The 5,234-nt window shown below is 39.7% G+C and overlaps 1 long non-coding RNA gene across 1 annotated transcript; it reads left to right on the top strand.

The window, feature by feature from the left end:
- Nucleotides 1-273: 273 nt before the first annotated feature.
- Nucleotides 274-2,325, top strand: LOC142070873 (uncharacterized). The gene is made up of 3 exons (XR_012666790.1): nt 274-556; nt 926-1,379; nt 1,915-2,325. It is a non-coding gene; the product is annotated as an uncharacterized LOC142070873 (long non-coding RNA).
- The last annotated feature ends 2,909 nt before the right edge of the window (nt 2,326-5,234 follow it).

Genomic DNA, 5,234 nt, shown 5'->3' with positions numbered 1-5,234 from the left:
GGAGGGAGTGTTCTGACAAGTAATAAATATAAACGTACGGGTAATGCAAAGGATGGGAGATATTATAGGCAGAAGATACTATTGGAGTGCAAAATAGCATTGCCTTGTAACATCTCCAAGCGTTTAAAGAATGCACTTGAGACTGCAGGCACAATCCATTTACATTTGCATAAATCTTTCTTCACCCCCCAAAAATAATTTGTGACGCTAAACAGGGTATTTAGACTCTTGGCACAGAAGCATTCTTCTAGGCCTCTGGCTGCATATGACTGATGTTAGTAACATTTTTACCAGCAAGCCAAGGAAAGGATTTGCTTCTTTTAGTAGCTTTTCTTTGAAGTGCAGTGAAATCCTACCGCTTTTATTTTCATGGTGAAAAGTGTGTGAGAACTCCCCTAGCTTTGACCCCAGATGGAGTCCTATAATCTAGTCTCTCTTGGGGCACCAGAACCTTTTAGTCCATCACTGCTGAAATTGGCACTGAAAGGGAAAATAACATCTCTTGGAAGAGTCAAAAGAGGAAATTCTCAGAGAGGAGAATGTGAAAAGGAGAGAGGTGGTTTGCTTCTTTGTTATTCTCATTTTAAATTTAACTCTTTACCGTTCGCAGTAATCTAATCAGGCGAGTTTTGACTGGACAATTGGTATGGATAGAATGGCTGTTAGTGGTGGATTCGGCTGTGTGTGCATTTTAAAATAAACTGTCAACTTGAAGTGTCTGAGAGAAAAGGGTGCTTTTGTGTAAAGGTCTGATAGATCTGGGGGAGAAAGGGATTTGTTTTGGTAAATTGTAAATTCCTTTTGTGATAGTTGATGGGCTTAGTTGGTTTAATAAATCTGGCACTGATTGTGCAGCAAGTTGGGAGGCAGGATGTGAACTGACTGATTTTTACATTGTGCTTCATTATGTCTTTGTTCTTTTCAGATGATGCTTGTGTGGGATCTAGGGACAGCGAGAGCTGCGGGATTAGAGAAGTAACATGAAGAGCAGCACTGCGTTTTAAACAGTGAGGGTTGGGGTTCTTTCTGCGTAAAAACATCAGTGTAGGCAGAGGCAGAATAAGGTTTCGTGGGGCCCTGGGCCAGAGCACCCCTTCCGCCTGCAGTCCTGCCCCCATTTCGCCCATTCTGCCTGCAGCCCTGCCCATGTCCCCACACCATTCTGCCCCTTCCTCCCAGGGCCCTGCCCCTGTTCCACCCCCAGTCCCACCACATTCCGCCCCTGTAGTGTGGCCCCGCAACCCATTTGCTCCTTTCTGCCCCCTGCAGCCCCAAGACCAGAGAAGCTCTGTCCCTCGCACCAGGCCTGGAGGCTGCGGCAGGGAGTGAGAGGTCCCCCAGCCATGAGGCCACACTAAGGGTTTTTAAGACATTGATTGGTAAGTGGCACAGAGACTGATTCCAAGGAGTACTAGAGATGATCGAATATTTTCAAATTTTTGAAATGTTTGTGCAAAAATTTTCAAAATTTGTAATGCATTTTTTCCCTTTTTCCCCTGTCAGCTTTGAAAGTGGTTGAAACGTTTGGAAAATTAGAAATTTTCAATGAAAACATTTTACAACTTTTTTTAAACTTTCCCTAAGCTTTTTTCCTTTTTTTTTTTTTTTTTCACGCTGATGTTATTGTGTTCTAGGACCATTTCTCAAGGATTTTTTTTTTCCTGTTGTGATGCTGGCAGACCAGGTGCCAGCTCTCGCCAAGGATTTAGGTCTCAGCCAAGCACTGACAAATTCGTTGCTGGAAACGAGTCCAGCTCACCTGTGTGTTAGTATGGTTAAGATGTGTACTAGATTTACAACAGTGTGTTTAGTGTTAGACTTTATGAAATGCTTGTAAGTTGCTACATGTATTAATCCTTCTTATAATTTCTTTATCACATGCAATAAGGTAATATTTAAGCTTTTGCTTTATAGCTGTAAAAGATGTTTGCCCTGAAACTGTCAGCCTGTCAGAAGAGATCTCTCCTGTTCATTAAGAAGGCTATCAATACTAAATGGGCCATTGTGGGGCATCACAATACAAAGACTTTGTTAATTGCCCCTTCACATCCATTCAGAGGCTATGTGCAAAAGGGCATGTCCCATCAGCATGAATTCTGGAAGAAGGAAATAAAGATAGCTGACAAGAAAATTTTTCAACCCTTTTGCTGTTTGGACTCTCTTGGGGCTGGAGCAATGAAACAGAAGCAGAGATCCCCAGGGTCAACCTGGGGTTCACCCTAAAAGGCATTCAGTGCTGACAAATTGCTACAACTCTGTCACCTTTTGGAACCATAGATTGTAACTCAGTTGCCTACTTTAACCTGTAAATAACTCTCTCATTTCTTTTTCCTTGTTAATAAATCCTTAGTTAGTTTACTATGGGATTGGCTACATGTGTTGTCTTTGGGATGAAATCTGAGGTACAGATTGACCTGGGGTAAGTGACTGGTCTCTTGGGACTGGAAGCAACTTGAATATTTTGTGATCTTTGATGTATGGCAACCAACTATGACTCAGTCCAGCTTGCCTGGGTGGCAAGATAGACTGTGACTCCACGGTAAGACTTACAGGGCTCCAGGAGTTCACAGTTGTTACTGGGTCGGTGAAATCTAATTCTAGAACATACCACCAGTTTAGGGTGTCTGCTTTGCTTTTTTGGCAGCCTGCCCAGAGGCTGGCACTCACGGTGGTGAACCACTCCAGATGGTGTGACGTTACAAATTTTTCTGTTACCAATACCATCTGTTGCTTTTACATATTGAGCCCCAAGGCATATTTATTTATCTGGAGATATTCAAATGCTCGAAAAGGATGTCTGTTCATTCTCTCTCTATCCTTCTCTCTCTCTTGACATATCTCACAAAACCCCAGCCTAACTAAATTGCGGCAACATCATGCAGTCTTCCCCAGCTTTACTTCTCCCACAATTCACCACCTTCAAAATTTCCCTAGTCTGAACCCTAAGGTGAGCCACAACTAGGAACAAATAGTTGTGTCTTGGAATAAACATATGTGAAAGGTCCACATGTGTATTTACAATCATATTAGTTAAGTCAAGTGAACTGTCGATCAATTAACTTGAGTTACAACATGACCAAAACCTCTCATCTAGACGGGGCCAATGTTTCCTGGTAATTATCTGTTTAAGATCTGTCTGCTACCCTTTTCCAATAGCACAACATCTGCTATCCTGCTGTTGAACAGCTTGTATATTCTAGCAGTTGAAGGTTCCAGCTTAGATTGTTGTCACATATAATTTTTGTATCGCACATTGTTAGTTACACTCTTAGTTTTGATCACTATAATTTACTCAGGCAGCATAGCAGGTGGAAGTATTTGAGTAATTGGCTATTTGATAATTTAAAATGTTGGATAAGATCTATGAATGTTGTAATATGGTGATTAAGTCTGTTAATCCTTTTATGTGCCCTTGAGGACCAAAGCACAATTAATACTGCAGGATTACGCCAAATAGATACATTTGTGATAGTTTATATGCATATATAAATGTCTACGTGTGTGCAAATATAGACAAATACATATCTATCATATATTGATAGTCGTCGTAGTAGTATTTTTCAAATTACACTAAGATTCCAAGTACCTGTCTCTTAATTACACTTATTTAAAGTGCGATTATGGACAGAAAGATGACTAGTTTCAAATGACATCTTTTTACCCAACATGTCTATCTCATATGTATTCAAATTGACAGCTGCACTCTTGTTCCAAAAATAAATTTAAATTTCAAATACACTAAAATAAAATTTTACTATTTTTTATCTCTGTTAATAAAGCCCATTGAGCTACTAATACATGAGAGAGAATGAGATTCTTTTCTTGCTCATAAATCTTCAGTGGAATTGTTATTTGAATTCTAGCCGTAGAAACTTTACTTAAAAGTGTACACAAGTGTATAGAAAAGGAGTACTTATGGCACGTTAGAGACTAACCAATTTATCTGAGCATAAGCTTTCATGAGCTGTAGCTACGGAGTACTTGTGGCATCTTAGAGACTAACAAATTTATTTGAGCATAGTGAGCTGTAGCTCACGAAAGCTTATGCTCAGATAAATTGGTTAGTCTCTAAGGTGCCACAAGTACTCCTTTTCTTTTTGCGAATACAGACTAACACGGCTGCTACTCTGAAACAAGTGTATAGCTAACTTGTGCCTTAACTACAAATATAATACACCTGATCTGGGTCAAATTTACTGGTAGGGATGCCAGCAAGATACAGCCATATTTCCATATTCTAGAATGAATATGTAGTGTTGGCAATTAGATCTCAGTTACACTGATATGGGATGAAATCCTTATTCCATTGTAGTCAGTGGGAATTTTGCTATTGACTTCAGTGGGGCCAGGATATCACCCCTAATGTCAAGTTAAACCAGCGGAGTTACTGAGGTTTACATTGGCATAACCGAGATAAGAATCTGGCCCACATTCTTTTTTCTTGTGAGCTGAGAAAATGCCCTGTGGAGACACAATGGACACAGAACCATACAATTCCATTTTCAAAGTCATTTTCAGAGTACAGGTTTCAGAGTAGCAGCCGTGTTAATCTGTATTCGCAAAAAGAACAGGAGTACTTGTGGCACCTTAGAGACTAAGAAATTTATTTGAGCATAAGCTTTCGTGAGCTACAGCTCACTATGCTCAAATAAATTTGTTAGTCTCTAAGATGCCACAAGTACTCCTTTTCCTTTTTCAGAGTAGAGCTTCTCTTTCAGGTTGCACAGGTTTTAGACATGGCAAACCTTTTTGAGCTACCCTGTTTAGCCTGTAATAATCACTGCTCTTCTGATTGGAAAGATTGACAAAGGACAGCTGCCTTTACAGAAAGCCAAATGAAACTAGGATAAAGGAGTATACAAGCCTTTCATTTCTGGAGACTCCGTTTCAGATGGTTATATAGCAAGAGATCACAAGCTGAACTGAGTTTGGTAATCTCAACTAATTTAGCACCAAACAATTGAAAGTAGTTCAACATAACTAAGGCCTGCTTAAGTGAGACCAAGGACTGAAATAGCAAAGGTGATACTGGTCAGAATTTAAGCATCTGAGGTGTATTGGAGCGTGTATCCACTTTTAGTGTTTTCCTACCACTAGTCAATGCTATGAGGCCTTCACTATCATGAGCATCAAATTCATTTACAAATTTATATTTTTCAAAGAATGCTTATACTATAATGTCAGACAATACATCTGAATGAATGAAAAACAAATAATTGAATTCCATTAGAAAG

Source organism: Caretta caretta, chromosome 2 (genome assembly GCF_965140235.1).
Source record: "Caretta caretta isolate rCarCar2 chromosome 2, rCarCar1.hap1, whole genome shotgun sequence".
Taxonomy (NCBI): Eukaryota; Metazoa; Chordata; order Testudines; family Cheloniidae; genus Caretta; species Caretta caretta.
This window is presented reverse-complemented; position numbering and strand designations above follow the sequence as displayed.